This window comes from Ostrea edulis, chromosome 5, assembly GCF_947568905.1.
Source record: "Ostrea edulis chromosome 5, xbOstEdul1.1, whole genome shotgun sequence".
NCBI classification, from domain to species: Eukaryota; Metazoa; Mollusca; class Bivalvia; order Ostreida; family Ostreidae; genus Ostrea; species Ostrea edulis.
This window is the reverse complement of record NC_079168.1, coordinates 90,416,407-90,433,551: the sequence shown is the minus strand read 5'-3', so window position 1 is coordinate 90,433,551 and position 17,145 is coordinate 90,416,407. Positions and strand designations below refer to the sequence as shown.

Here is a 17,145-nt window from a genome sequence, read left to right as displayed (position 1 = left end):
TGCGTATTTTTGTTCAAGTTCAATTATTCGCTCAAACCACATTATATATGGTACACTAGATAAACATACATTTCAGTGCGAATAAGATCAGAATATGTACAAATACACAATATACATGTAGTGAAAGAGTATTTGCAAAATATGTGAAGAAGAACAGACTAACTCGTGGAAATTTGAGATAAACATATAGAGTATTTTAAAGTGTTTTAACCTTACTGGTTTACAAATTCCCATGCACTTTAATAACATGACGTGTAGGTCTAGTGTAGTCTTTTCTAAATTAAAAAAATAATACTTGACAAAGCACTGCGTTCTAATATATAATGGAATTCGTCTGCAATTTTTTTTTTATTCGTTACACAAAATCTTTCATTATATGGAATACTAATCTATCTGCCAGTCTCTATTTGAATGCCATGGTTTGTGGTGCGAAATTTAAGACGAATACTTCTTTAAAAAATAGGCAATGTTTTCTAAATATTTTTCAAGTCCAAAGTGTATCTTAAAAGTTGTGAATAATTTACGTTTTCCACTTCAACACTGTCTTTCTTTGTGCCGTGGAAAGAGAACACCCAACGACTTTCAATTAGATTGTCTTTGATTGATTTAAATGTCTACAGATGATCATGTCGAACGAACAATAAAATAAACCTAGAGAAGACAACTCGTACGTTAAACTGGTATAATCACGAGGCAATTCATTTTAAAGAACGATGAAGGAAACTGGAAGCACTACACATTCCGGTTTATTCGACGTGTAAACCTTATTGTGCTTGCTTTCTAGTATATTGGATTTGGTAGATCATTGTCATATTTGCAGAGTGGATTTTCATTTTATCTGCGTAAACGAATTCTATTTATATAGCAATTTATATCGAGTAACAAATTGCTAGGTTGAGGACGTTGAGCGAATTAGTCTGTTTGTAGAAACGCTTTCGTTTATTTTACACTTGATACGAAATTTATTGGTCGTACAGGTTTGCTAAAGTGAATTTCATTTCTATCGTAACAACGATCTGAAACCGACAGGGAGGTAAGTAAAGTCATGCTATCACAATATGTTAAAATGTTTTACATTGTCGAAGTGTAAGTTACTGATAAATATCACTTGCACTGATGGATGAAAATCTCCTTAACACAACTGTATGCGATAGGATAAGTAATTCTCATCACAGGTCACTGGAGTTGTTTGCTAGCTCAATATTGGGATATCTTTGTTTTCATCATTTGCCCTATTCTCTGTATTCTTTATAGGAGCTATGAGATTGATCATTGTTATTTTCACCTCTTCATTAAAGACTGGATGCGGTGGTTCGGTAGTTAGTACTTCGTAATTAGGCCGTGTCAAACATGCATGTACATATAGGTAGTGACTGCTCCTTTGCCATACGCTCGACATTGCGAGAGTCGCTGCCCTTGAAACCTTTAAAACCGAGATCCCGTGTCACAGTGAGGGTTTTTAGCTCCCATGAGCTAAAAGCTCGTGAGCTTTTCTGATCACCGGTTGTCCGTCTGTCTGTAAACTTTTCACATTTTAGACTTCCTCTCCAGAACCATCAGCCAATTTCAACCAAACTTGGCAAAAAGTATCCTTGGTTGGTGAAGGGCTTTCAAGTTTGTTCAAATGAAGGGTCATTCTTCAAAAAAGAGATAATCACAAAAATGAAAAAATAGGGTGGGTAATTTAAAAATCGACTCAAGAACCAATGGGCTAGGAGAGCTGAAATTTGAATGAAAGCTTCATGACATTGTGCAGATTCAAAAATCTTCTCAAGAACCGACGGGCCAGAAAAGTTTACATTTACTAGGAAAGCTTCCCGACATTGTGCAGATTCAAGTTTGTAAAAATAATGGTCCCGGGGGTAGTTTGGGTCCACAATAGGGGTCAAAGTTTATGCGTTCATGATGTACCTCGACAACTGACATTCAAATTTTTGCTGACCATTAGAAATACCTTAGTTAAGCATTCTAAACATTAAAAATGGAAAAATAAAACTTGACTTTTCACCTCAAATTGTGTCCATACTCCTTTAAACATTGAGAACTTTTCTTTTGAAGATTTCAGGCCTAATAAATGTACTTTGTAATCGGTCATTGTATTAATCCAGCTTCATTAATCACGTGACATGCATAGTGACGTGTTAAAAACGAATGCGCGTAATCAATATTTCATGCATGTATATCGCATGTATTTACAATGTATAAGCATAATTATGTAATATAGTTATACACATTTTCATACAATACATGTTTAAAATCCATAGGTCTGATGCACAGACAATCACATCAATCAGTGTTTTTTTCATGGTCCAGAGACGTGCACCACGAAACCTTGATTACTGGTAGATACTGTAATAATGCACATTTGGAAAAAATATCTACTTTAGTGCACGCATGCATTATTAATATGTTAAAAAAAATAATGAGATTCTAATGGATTTATATTAAAATGTCAATAATGTCATAATAGCGGATGTATGTGACGTCAATGATGTATGTCTATATTTGGAATTCCAAATGCTCAAGAGTGACAAGAGAGTAGATTCATGGATATATTGACTAAATTAAAAACCGATGCAAACATGGGGCCGATTTTAGCTCTCAAGGTCTCTAGCTCTTTGTGGCCCTTTACCGTCAGTTGTTGACGTCTCAATATGAGTGAAAAATTCTCGTGGGGACATAAAAAGAAACAAACAAAATCAGTGCAGTGTATTAAGGGACACCGATTAAACGATAAGATTGCAGTTTTATAGCATACAGAGTTTCTTTTCTTCCGTGTGATATAAATCGTGGAAGTATTTCATGAGTTTTTGAACAGGAAGTTGTGTCTCTCCTTCAGTGAAAACGACTACAATTTACTAACACGACAAAAAGTTATAATGCAATATAAAATTGACAAATTTGGGTGTATTTATATGTCTAATCAATTCAATTTATGCTAGGCTTTTGATGTCCGTAAACGATTATTGTTACATCTGTAACACAACACATGGCCATTGACTGGTGAGTACATGCGACAAACAAACGTCGAATTTGTTCACTGAAACGTATGGCTGCATTCATGAGCTGGCGGAATAAGGTGTTGATATTAGACGCATTGATTTACAGATCAGAATCTACAACAGCTGCGACAGTGTCCTGGGAGGAAAAGCCCGCTGAAGATCACCTACAGGTAACGCTTTTCTTATCGATATTGTAATCAAGATAAGACAGGGCCAATAATGAATATTTCTAGGAATTTTATAAATCCGAGACAGAGGCTGCTACATTTTATAATTCCGTCTTCCGAATTATATGAACTGTACATTTTGTCAACATATGCATTTGAAGGTATCATTGAGAATGCAGTGACATTAAGTAAATATCTAATATGTGCATTCAGATATATTAAAATTTTCAGAAACGTTTGGTTCATTTAAACTGCTCGTACGAGATGCGTTCAGCTTTGTCAATATTAACAAGTTTAGTCGATGATATGTTTGTCCGTTCATTGATTTTCATGATCTATTCTTTGAACATTTTTCACTGACGTTTTCCATTATTTGAGAGAGGTTCGCGATCAAAAACGTTATATATTTTGCAAGCTACATGTAGGACAATTTGCGAATGACACTAGAATTCTTGGCGCAAGGAAAGGTCGGTATATACATGTACTTTTGTTTTTACAAAGTGCATGGCAAACTTTAATATTATTGTTGTGGGCTCACTAGTTTATTTCAAATAATGAACAGCTGTTATATGCTTAATGTATATATGAAAAGTTGTTTCATTTTTAAAAAAAAATGCATTTCATCTGAAGACACAACGGTGCCTTATATAGCCAAAATGTTAAATTAAATTATCTCCTATCTCTCGTCTCTTTCGAAAATGTGGCACAGTTTCACAATTTTTACTTAAGGTAAGATAAAAACGAGACTGAAAGGTCAAAACTTTGTCAAATAAAGGTCAAGGTAATAGTCATGATAATCTCATCGAACCGCCGCTGGTACGTTTCTTTTGATTGGGTAATTAACATCTGGTTTTGGAAACAAAGTGAAATCCGCTCATAAATTCCCTTCTTATTTTCGGTGTAGACAACGAATTCACTTGTGTTACTTATTCTTTAGGATCAAGGTATAATATATGCTAAAGTACGTCAACTTTAAAGACGTAAGTGAAGCACAGCAAATTGTGCTATGCGAAAAACCCTTATAGAATGAACTGCCTTTATAATTACTAAAGTACCTTACATGGAAATATTAATTGTGTGTGTGTGTGTAAAGTTAATTACAGAATGTTTTAAGATAAGGAATAAATGTCTAGTTGTATATACATGTACAGTACATTAGGGGGGTGGGGTATAAAACAATGGCAGTAGAAGATAATTAGTCTGAAACCAATGGAAAACATAAGACAATTTCTGCGTAATCGGCTTTACAGTTTGCAAAGTACCCCGTTCTTTCATTGTCATTTACCCCATAATAAAATTGCAAACAAAGTAGACATTCCTGAATTGTATAATGTATCAATTTCATAAAGGCGACATGTGCGTTCGATAGATCGATCTAGTTTTAACATTGATTTCTTAATGAAAAGTCATTTAGTTGGAAGAGTAGGATTTTTTAAAATTTACAGAAATTCTGCGTTGAATAGCTTTCATCTGATGGAATGCCATATGAGTGGCTGTAAATATATTTGAAAATCATCCATTGTGTTACAATTCCATGAATTCAAAAGGAAACTTGAAAGGGTAATAGAGACAACTGTGCATTCGAAAACCTAAGGTTTCAGTTACTTCATGAATCTAAAAGCATACATGAATGAAAGCCACGCTGCCCATGTGTAGGTGTTTAGGGTTCTTTTTGTCTTGTTGATCAAAACCTGCACGATGTGGTGTACTGTGTATATACATCGGATTGTAGATCCATTTTTATGTTTATTGTTTCGTTTGATGGCCGCTAGAGGATAAAATCTGTAGTGCTTTAACAGTGTTTGCTTGTGTATATTGAATATAAGCTTTTAATGCTTACTTTTAAATGCGAAGACTTCGAAAACTAAACGATATCATATCTCTAACTGATCGTGTTTACATTTGAGAGAAAACGTGGGTTTACATATTTGTTTACCCAGAGTGGTTTGCAAATCTGATTCTCCCAAACATATCACTAGTAATCCATACAAAAGCCACAGGGAAATTCTCATCATCTGGTCTCACTGTTGTATTCCTCTGCCCCAAAAGAATGAAACGTCGTGATTGTTGTTGGAAATCAATAAATAACTCTTTCTAAAACAATTACGGAGAGCACAATGTGATCAGTCACTCTCTAGCAGATTAAACTGGGCACGACTTCCCTCCCCCCGTCAAATTTGTCGCATTGCATACAAAAGAGTGAATTTCATTTATCCGCTGTTGGTGATCTTCGTTCAGGATTCGATAAAAAATATTTTTAAAAAACAAGATGTGTTTGTGAAACAAATGCCCCCGATAATGGCCAATTCCGAAGATGGCCAAGGTCACAAGGATAAATATCTTGGTACCAGTAAAAAGATATTGTCACAAGAACTGCTCATGTACAATATGAAAGCTCTAATATTTACCATTTAGAAGTTAGCCTATGACCAATGTAAAAAAAAAATTAAGTAGGTCAAATGTCAAGGTCAAAAGGTTTAGTACCCACGGAAAGGTCTTGTCACAAGGAATACTCAAGACATGTGAAATATCTAAGCTCTATCACTTACTTTTCAAAGGTTATTAGCAAGGTTAAAGTTTCAGACAGAATGACAGACAGGACAAAAACAATATACCCCCCGATCTTCGATCTCGGGGGCATAAAAATTCACTGATATAACTACACGGGTGTCTTGATACAATGTGTGGCAGTTCCATCTGCAGGATTCAAAAGCAGTGATGGAACATATCTATTAATTAGATATAAATCACCCGTCCTCTCGAATAAATCCGTGTTCTCTCTGTTTAGTAACTTGGTCCCTCTTGGATTGGTAATATGTTCCCTTGGGTCGTTAATTTATGCCCACAAAGTGCGAGCCCTTGGTCGGTCCAACGGACTATTTTCATACTCTATTCCCTTTTATTGGAAATTCACTTCATAAACTACATGTGTAAGTTATTTATGAGATCCTAGACTAATGCTTTATTGGCTTCATTATAACATTTTTTTTATACAATTATCTAACTACCGTACAGCTGTACCTACATGTAGAGGCATCATACGATACTGCAGACATACTTACACTCCTCCTAACATGTGTTGTATGAAGTATCTTAGGACTATCGTAAGATATTCTTTGGCATGTAAAACAAAGGTTTCTTAGGAAAATCTTAAAATAGAATATCCAAATGGGGATATGATTTCGGTGGTTTTAATTTTGCTATGTTCGCGGTAGGAATTTTTTAGCGAAATTAAAACAACCGCAATCATTTTGTAAGTGTGACACAATACGTTTTGAACAGTATATATGATTGTCATAAAATTTGAATTCCGCGAAAATAAAACCATCGCAATTAGACCAATATGAAAAACCGCAAACTTTTACCACCGCGAAATTAAAACCGCTTATAGTATTTTAAATGCAATTTCCATTTGCTCGACATTATTTTCAAACGCGTTTCATTTTATAATTATACAGACATCATTAGAGCAGCTACTGCCGACTGCACTCCGTGCATACACTTCAAGCGTAATTAATCTAAGTAGACATATTTTGAGTTAAACGTTTCCCTTTATGAAAACCAAAAAGGAGAGTGTATATATGTACCTCAATTGTCGGTGCATCAAGCTATAATAATCCAACTTCAGAATGTTATAATCTGATAGATGTAAAATACTGGAATATAAAGCAAACAAGATATTTTAGCTCGGCAGGACGACTGTCCGGAGAGTTATGGCCCCACTGTCACACTTGAAGGAAAATTTATATCCTTTAAACCAAAAGGGATATGCTTTTGATATTTCACATATAGATGTCTCATGAGGAAACCTTCCGTGTAGTACCAAGACGTTTGATCTTGTGATCCTTACTGTGGACTTTGACCTACTTTTCAAAAACTTTAAACTAGGCTCTATCATTTCAACTAAAGGAGATTGACCAAGCCTTTCATGTGATATCAAAGTTTTTGACCTAGTGACTTTGGACTTCGACCGTCTTTTCAGAAACTTTAACGTTGGTTATATCTTTTGATCCTACGGGGACAGGAATTTGATATTTAGATGCCTCACGATCAAGCCTTTCATATGGTATCAAAATGTTTGACCTACATGTAGTTACCGTGGACTTACTTTTTGACCTTGGACGTACTTTTTGAAAACCTTTTCAACTAAAGGGGGCAGGTTAAGTAGAGCCATGCCTGCCGGCGATGAGATGTGTGGGAATAATCATAATCAACAAGAAAAAGTAGAGCCATGCCTGCCGGCGATGAGATATGTGGGAATAACCATAATCAACAAGAAAAATGTACTCAATCTTCAAAATATATGGTTATAATATTAAATCATGATAGCATAGAATTCCAAACATGTGTCCATCAGTGTTTGTAGAGTATAGAGAATCTCCCAAGAAACTACAAATATTGATTGATACGCCCGGAGAGAAACTACAAATATTGATTGATACGCCCGGAGAGAAACTAAAAACATTGATTGATACGCCCGGAGAGAAACTACAAATATTGATTGATACGTCCGGAGAGAAACTACAAATATTGATTGATCCGCCCAGAGAGAAACTACAAATATTGATTGATACGTCCGGAGAGAAACTACAAATATTGATTGATCCACCCGGAGAGAAACTACAAATATTGATTGATACGCCCGGAGAGAAACTACAAATATTGATTGATCCACCCGGAGAGAAACTACAAATATTGATTGATACGCCCGGAGAGAAACTACAAATATTGATTGATCCGCCCGGAGAGAAACTACAAATATTGATTGATACGTCCGGAGAGAAACTACAAATATTGATCCACCCGGAGAGAAACTACAAATATTGATTGATCCGCCCAGAGAGAAACTACAAACATTGATTGATCCGCCCGGAGAGAGGACCTTTACGTCGAATATGGAATTTAAGTACTCTACTCAATAATGACCCCTACCGAGACATTCTTCGTAAATATATCTCATTTATTAAATGATATGCAAGAAATGATAAACAGTGCTACAAGCAAATTTCACACCATCAACTCATTCATAGAACGGATCCATTGATCTGAACTGTCAGGTTTCCAATTTCAGGGAACATTTTATTCAATTGAGGTAATGGATTATTCGATTCCTTAGAACGTATTACTTTTCAGATTTTCTAACATGGATTTAAGTGTGCATCATGGCTTTCGTAACACATAAAATTTATTATTTAAATTGACCAGTATTTATTATTTAATTAGTGTTTATCTTAGGATTCCGACAGATTATGAAAAACGTGAAGACAAAGCGAACACAAAACTAATAGCAGGGCAAATACAAACCCCTGGACGCACCAGAAGTGGAATCAATTGCCAAGGAGGAGTAAACATCCCTTGTTGACCGGTCACACCTTCCGCGAGCCTTATATCTTGATCAGGTACATGGAGCGATCCGTAGTCAAAATCATTAAATAAAAACTGTCTAAAATTAGTATAAAACATGCCAGACAGCATTCAAGTTAATGACGGGTTGTGTTTGCAAATTATATCATTAAATAGCGTTTTGGAACTGGCGACTTTAAGTGAGACTGTTGAAACTCATGTAAAATCAACTTATTTTTAGTAGCCTGTCTCGCTTCATTTTCAGAAAACAATTTTTATAAGTCCGTCAAATTATGGTACAACTTCGTCCGTCCGGACCATATATGCAAAATAAATCGTAAGCTTCGGGATCTCAATACAACTTGGTACATTTTATCACCTTGGTGAGAGGAATATGCCTATTGTTTTCATGGTCAAGGTTGTAGTATCAATTAATAGAAAAACCCTGTAGGCAGAATACAGATCGAACTATTGGGGCTGGGATCTTATAACTTGGTGCATTTAATCATCGTGAGGAGAGGAAGATGCCTAATGTTTATCTTGGTCGTAGTATCAGTTAATAGGAAAACCTTGTAGGCAGAATACAAACCGAACTATTGGGGCTAGGACCGTCAAACTTGGTACAGAGAACGTTGGGGCTAGGTACACATACACATTATGCTAAGCCTATTGTATCTCAAGGTCAAAGGTCAAAGCCGTAGTATCGCTTAGTAGAAAAACCTTGTTTTCGTTTTCCAGATTTTTTCCCCATTATTAGGGGCGGATCCAGGAATTGCAGTTACGGGGGTGCCATTTTATGAGGCAAGGGGCTGGGACCGCCTTGAGGCGAAGCTCTAGAGCTCTTGGATTTTACAGATTTTATAGGGCTTGAAATATGTCTCCTAATTAGTCATTCGTACTATTTTCTATCATTTTTTATAAGGTGAAATTAATAAAAATGAAGCAAATTTTAAGGGTTTATCGAAAAATTAAGTTCTCCCATTAAAGTAATTCAAGAAATCAAAAGATTTTGTCTTTTATTTCTCCGGGAGTGGAAGAAATTATTGCTTCTTTTATCGTTTAGTACATTTTTCAAAACAAGATACCACGATTTACCTTAAATTTGAAAATTTTAGGGTGGGGGGGGGGGGGGGGCGCCGCCGGCTGCGCCCTCCCCCCTTAAATCCGCCACTGGTTATGAAATACAGATATTGTCCTAAAATTTTATCAGAACCTCCATCTCAGAGAAATACTTAATCAGTTCACATTTTAACGTGAATGGTGCACTGTGACCTACTTTGGGGCTAAAAGTACGTCAAATAGTTTTCTAGATTTTTTTCTCTTAATGGATACAAATATTGCACTGAAGTTCTAACGGGCGTATGCCGTGCTGTTTGTGGTACTCTTGTTCAGATAGCCAAACAGTAAACATATTGCTACAAAGTAAAATTATTACAAATGTATAATCAAGCCTAGGTATTTATTTTTTTATCAAACATGAGGACGAATTAAATGTTTTGTGAAATTACATGCAGCGGTGATTTTGTTTGTATATCTACGTAGCACAGTAAGGTATTGGATTACTGAACCGCAGATCCCGAGCTCAAATCCACCAGTGTCTTTCCTGTTATTTATTGATATAATTTTTTGAAAATCAGGATTTCTCTCTCCAAAATCATATGTACATGTACTTATTACAGATCATATGTTTCATGATTAAATTATTTCATGCCGATTTAACACTCTCTTTCATGGTGTAGTGAGCCACCTTAAAGTAAAACCACCTTTTGTACAAAGGTAAGATAAAATTATGTTTTCATGGAAGAAATAGCAACTGCGAGATATGTTATCCTGCTGTGATTGATAGTCACTCGTGTATGACGTCACAATTCAGAATGATTTCCTGCATGTTGCGAAAATCAAATAAAACTTGAAGAATTTTACTCAAAATTAGTTTTAAGGAAAGGGTAAGATAACGCTTGGAGCAATATCAAATTGATATTGGTGATGTATTACACCGATGTTATAATATTCAATAAATTTTGTTTTGCCCGATAAAAGCGCACTCTATTCACTTCACTGTTTCAAAGTTAACAGCTATAAAATGATCTGACTTTATCTATCAATAGTTAGATTTTTTCAAGTTGTATTCAGTTACTGATACAGTCATTACGTCATTGTTTGTGTGTATGCTGTTTTAACGTCTCGTCAGATAATTTTTCACTTGTACAGGAACTTCCAGTTTTAGCTCACCTAAAGCCGAAGGTTCAAGTGAGCCTTGCTGATCAAAACTTTCCGTTGTCCGTCGTTTACGTCGTTGTCGTAAACTTTTCAAATTTTCATCTTCTTCTCCAGAAAGACTGGGCCAATTTCAACCAAACTTGGCACTAATCATCCTTGAATGAAGGGAATTCAAGTTTGTTGAAATGTAGGACCATGCCCCCTTTTAAGGGGAGATAATCACAAAAATGTAAAATTAGGTCTGTGTCATTTAGAAATCTTCTCAAGAACCACTTGGCCAGAAAAGCTGAAATTTACATGAAAGCTTCCTGCCAAAGTGGATTTAAAATCACCACCCCTGGGGTTAGGATGGAACTAATTTTACATTCCTTGTGATAAATTAAAGACTAGACTTTTTGACATCATAGACAGTTGCTTCTTCAACAAAAATGGAAAACGGAAATATTCATATCTAGTAGTATCAGTCATCCAAAAAATTACTTTGTTAAACACCATTTTGATTCCACGCACAAATACTCTGAAGTTGAAATAAAAAGTATGCTGGGATTCCTCATTGACAATATCTTCGTAGTATTTTGATGATCATGTCTTCCAACAGTCTGTTGGAAATCCAAAGGGCACGAATTGTGCTCCTTTGTTACCTGACCTATTTTCATAGGCCTAATTGTTTTTTGTTTTTTTTTATTTATTTTTAGCTCTTCTGAGCCAAAGGCTCAAAGAGCTAATGCTATGGCCATTTGTGCGGTGTGCGGTGTGCGTAAACTTTTTAGAAAAAGGGCTATAACTCAAGAACCCCTTGGCCAATTCTTTTCAAATTTGTTACAGGGTATCATTGGCCCAAGGGCTTTCATACATACTAAATAGAGGGATGTGACCCTTTAACAAGGGGAGATAATCAGGAAAATACAAACAAAAGTAGTGGTTGCTAAAAAATCTTCTTCTCAAGAACCACTGGGCAGATTATCACCAAACTTACACATAAGGATGAGGATATGTTGTAGATTAAAAATTGTTCAAGGCATTACCCTGGGGCAAAGGGCGTGGTCTCAAGGTCACTTCAAAGTTGACCTAAATTTAAAAAATTTTTAAATTCCTTAAATCTTAGATATTTTAGTCATTATAAGGACTAGGATCATCAAATTTTGACAGTTGATGCATCTTAGGACCTTGTGTCAAGTTGTCTCAAAAGTAGGTCACGGTGACCTACTTTTTGAATTTTGCAGGTATTTATTTTAAAATTAATTTTGATGCATATCTTGGACACTTTGAAGCCTATGATCATCAAAACTTGTCAGTTGGTGGATCATGGGACCTTGAAATGCGTCAACTGAAAAATAGGTCACCGTGACCTACTTTCTGAATTTTATGGCTTATCATTTATAGATATATTTTAAGTTGTTATTTCAAATACCGAGAGGTTTAGAATAATCAAATCTTGTAAGTTGATGCATCTTGAGGCCTTGAAACATATTTATAAAAAAGTAGGTCACAGTGACCTACTTTTTGAATTTTGCAGATATTCAAATTTCACATTTTCAATTTTAGATGCATATTTTGGGCACTGTAAAACCTAGGATCATCAAACTTTGTCAGTTGATGCGTCTTCAGTCTTCGGTTTATGTCGACCAAAAAGTAGGTCACCGTGACCTACTTTTGGTATTTGACAGCTAAATTACTATATTTCAGACACTATTTGACCTACAATCATCAAACTTTGTCAGTTGATGCATCTTGAGTCTTCGGAGTGTATCGACCAAAAAGTAGGTCACTATGACCTACTTTTGGCATTTGACAGTTATATTTATATATTTCAGTCACTAATTGCCCTACAATCATCAAACTTTGACAGTTGATGCATCTTGAGTCAACGGAGTGTGTCGACCAAAAGTAGGTCACCTTGACCTACTTTTGGAATTTGACGGCTATATTTATATATTTCAGATACTATTTGACCTACAGTCATCAAACTTTGTCAGTTGATGGGTCTTGCATGTTCGAAGGGTTTCGACCAAAAAGTAGGTCACCTTGACCTACTTTTGGAATTGGACGGCTATATTTATATAATTTAGATACTATTTGACCTAGTCATCAAACTTTGTCAGTTGTTGGGTCTTGCATGTTTGAAGGGTGTTGACGAAAAAGTAGGTCACCTTGACCTACTTTTGGAATTTGACGGCTATATTTATATATTTCAGATACTATTTGACCTACAGTCATCAAACTTTGTCAGTTGATGGGTCTTGCATGTTCGGAGTTCGCTGACCAAAAAGTAGGTCACCATGACCTACAATTGGAATTTGACAGCTATATTTCAATATTTAGATACTAATTGGCTTAAAATCATCAAACTTTGTCAGTTGATATTTCTTGGGTTCTCAAAATGTGTAAACCAAAAAGTAGGTCACATTGACCTACTTTTTTTTGAATTCTTAGGATTTAACTAAAGATTTAGAATACTAAGAGGCTAAGAATAGAAATGGTGGGGTTGTACAATTTATCAGAAGAGCGATTCTAGGCCCTTGGGCCTCTTGGTTTTTTTTAAACATACACACAGTATATATATACATACATTCTGCAAAGAAACTTGTACAAAATGTTTATAAGAACTATCAGAGGTATATGTATATATTATTTTCTGAGAGAGAGAGAGAGAGAGAGAGAGAGAGAGAGAGAGAGAGAGAGATGAGTTCAATCATTATTTAATATATTTTAAAAGGGTACATATATATTGAAATTTATAAAAAAGATAATTTTCAAACAAAAAACAAAAAAATAAACAACAACAGCAAACAAACACTCAATGAAATAATTGATTCCAGCGGTTCCAGCAGGTGTCAAACAAATCTTTTTCACCATTTTTATATGCAATATGTCTTTGAGTTTCATAAAATGTGTTCATTAGCGATATCACAACATTTACATTCAGTGTCTTCCCTTTACACCTCATAGTATAGATATAATATTTCAGCCAAAGAATAAGATTATTTTGTATAGTTTTCTTTTCATCCAAAAATCCAAAAATAAAATTATTTTTTGTTATTGATATTTGAAGATTGGTCTTATGTTCAAAACAAACTTCAAATTCTCTTAAGAAATGCTGAACACTATCACATTCCCAAAATAAATGTTCAATTGTTTCTTCTTCTATCTGACAGAATGTACAATTCTTATCATCTCTAATTTTGATTTTGAATAAGTATGAGTTTGAAGCTAAAATTTTGTTCAGAATTCTGTATTGAAACCACTGCAGTTTACAATTACTTGTAACTTTAAAGGGCAATCTGAAGATCATTTTCCATTCTGTGTCATTTAATTCAAATATTTCATTCCACTTTCTTTTACCAGTAGGTTCTGTGCAGTTTTGATTGAGAAGAGTATAAAATTGTCTTGATTTTTTGCATCGTAGAAGAGTGTATATACTCGACATAATCAGAGGGTTTGTTAATTTAATTAATTTTTTATCAAACTTGACTTTTTTCATCCATGCTTTAATAGCATTTATGACACTCTTATCAAAGACGTATCAGTCTCACCACCATTGTCTTTTTCAGAATAAAAACACGATGTAAATGTATGGGTTTATTGTATGGAATATATTGGCCACAGTGGTCAGAAACAACATCTGTGGGGTCGCCGAACAACAGGGCTCACCCCCAACAACAACATATTATGCGTCGTCCGAAAGGGCAAGTAACATGCTGGGTTGATCTCAATCATGCTACCGACACATACAACACACAAGTATTCAACTCATAATTATTTACATAAAATGAAATTAAACTGTCAAATCAACATTCAACCATCATCAACAGTCAATGTATATTTTCACAACCAACTTGAAGGTGACGATTTGGCCTCGCACCGCTCATTGACGACCACTAAGATACCACTGTGACTATGTGAAATGCATGGATGCTATCAATGATGCTGTACCTGAAAAGATAAAAGGCTAACAGCAGAAAAACTGAACTCAAAACTTTTTGGGAAAAAAGGGGGGTGGCTTGGGTGGGTATTTAAAATGTTTTTCTTCCCCAAAATTTGACCGACCTTCTTGGTTGGCTGCTGAATGGAAAAGAAGGAAGCTGGGATGCGTAATTGCCGAGTGCACCCGTGATGAGTTATAATTCCGGAACAAAGTTTCCGGATTGCAACATAACAGAAATGGGCTTACTATTATTATATATATATATATATATATAGTAAATCATACGTTGATGCGAATACTATCGTAAATAATGCTTAGATAAAGACACATATTTACAGACAAGCTGAAATATGTGTTAATATATTCTAAAAAATTGATTTTTACTTTTGGATAAATGTTAAGGAAAGATTCATAAGTCAGGAACAAACCCTCTTCATCAATAAGGTCATTAAGGTATTTAATATTATTGAGAAACATGGATTTATTAAGAAATGCTTTCCCACCCACAAGAAAGTTAGAATTGTAAAATATTGGAGTATCTACTGTTACTGTAAATGGATTTTGTTTAAGCTGTAGCTCAATCCAAGAATCAAATACATCAACCCAAAATTTGTTTTTCAGCGATGTCTTAATGTTTTTTATGTATTCTATTCCACATGTAGTAACTTTTATTAAGATCTAAATTTGGTATAAAATTATGTAAACCCCTATCTGAAAAAAGGAGTTGTCTCATCCAAAACAATTTTAAAGATCTTCGTAGTATTTTGATGATCATGTCTTCCAACAGTCTGTTGGAAATCCAAAGGGCACGAATTGTGCTCCTTTGTTACCTGACCTATTTTCATAGGCCTACATTTTGCAGCCGGCAAAAATCTCTTACTGTGGCCTTCAATTCGACATTTAGATACAATGTATATCGACGCCGTATTATCTATTAACAATGATAATTTCCATTTATGTCGTCCACTTTTACTTCATAATTAGATATTTTATTGAAAGTAGACATCAACGGAAAGCTAACAACTCATCTTTATGACAAACGGGATGATTTCAGCTTCTTCATCGTCAACTTCCATTATTTATGTAGCAATATTCTATTATCACCTGCATATGGTGTTTATATCTCTCAACTGATTCAATACGCAAGAGCTTGTTCTGCGTGTGGTCAGGTTTTAAATTGGGGCAGGCTACTGACAAGCAAGTTGATGGTGCAGGAGTTTCAATAGTCTCGTTTAAAGTCAGCATTTTGCAAATTGTATGGTCGCTATAACGATCTAGTTTGTAAATACAACCTATCATTGGATCAAATACTGTCTGACTTCTTTCATACCGAAAGTTAGGCCGTTCTTGGCACACTGATTTTAACTACAGGGCTCACGGCGGGTGTGGCCGGTCGACAGGGGATGCTTACTCCTCCTAGGTACCCGATCCCACCTCTGGTATATACATGGGCCTCTTGTTTAAAAGTCATATCGATATGATTTGTGATATTCAATTCTAATGCTGGGCGAATGGCGAAGGTACAATCACCACCTATGTTAAACGTCTTAGATTTGTCTTTGCACCCAAAACCATCCAAAGCCGAATCCTGGGACTTCTTAGCTGCGAAGCACCACTAGGCTACCACGACCGGTGAGGTCATATATAAATGATAAATCTGAATCTGATGATAAATGTCATAATCTATAATTGCTTATTTTAGCTGAAATGTCAGAAGCGATAGCTCCGATTTCTTATCTGATCTCTTATTCTTTGACCAAGTACATGTAAATTACCAAATACGAATGCATTGGGTTGTAATTGGATATTTGAACTTTGTTTCAAAACAACAAATTAAGGCTTTGATTAGTGATTGTGAATGTATGAAATTCCCTTAACTTTGATAATTTAAGTTAGAATCCCTGCTCTTCCATATACATCATAATATACCAAACATCAAATAAATGTACGATACCTTCAATAGTTGTCCCTCCGATAGACATAGAGATAGGTGAATTTAATTGAAAAATACACCATTGAGTTCATTAAGATATTCGTACATTATATAATGTCATATTGTAATATGAATTTAGTGGATGCGTATATGAACTGCCCCCCATCCCCTACATTGCCACCAAATGATTTGGTGCTAAGTTAATCTTCCGCACGCGATTTTGTCTGATCTGGAGTAATTTGTAATGCAAGCAAAGAAAGTTTGACGAGAAAAAGCTACAGAAATGCTCATGATTTATTTCTTTTTCTAATTCATTTCTCGGGATTTGCTCCGAAAATTAATTTGGATAGCTAATTTATTGTCATTTGAAGTCCTTGTGTGTAAGACAGAGTAGAATTGTCACTTAAATTTATTGTCAAGAATACGTTCATGCATCATGGCAGATAGTTGATCATTGACGTTTGGGTATAGTATATATCAAACTGATATTAGCATGCTGACTTAGAAGTACTTTGATATGGCTAACGACAGGTTATTTTCCTATTGATTCGTCAC

The 17,145-nt window shown here is 35.1% G+C and overlaps 1 protein-coding gene across 5 annotated transcripts in view; it reads left to right on the top strand.

Annotated features, from left to right (window-relative positions):
• Nucleotides 1-685: 685 nt before the first annotated feature.
• Nucleotides 686-17,145, top strand: part of LOC125651551 (cAMP-dependent protein kinase type II regulatory subunit-like) — a 47,599-nt gene continuing 31,139 nt past the window's right edge. For 3 of the 5 annotated variants that reach the window (XM_048880204.2, XM_048880201.2, XM_048880203.2), the window contains exons 1-2: nt 2,453-3,003; nt 3,109-3,172. The gene's annotated coding sequence lies outside the window, so the exon portion shown is untranslated. Of the gene's footprint in view, nt 1,034-2,452; nt 3,004-3,108; nt 3,173-17,145 lie in introns of those variants that run through there. The other 2 variants (XM_048880202.2, XM_056139251.1) reach the window with 2 other exon arrangements.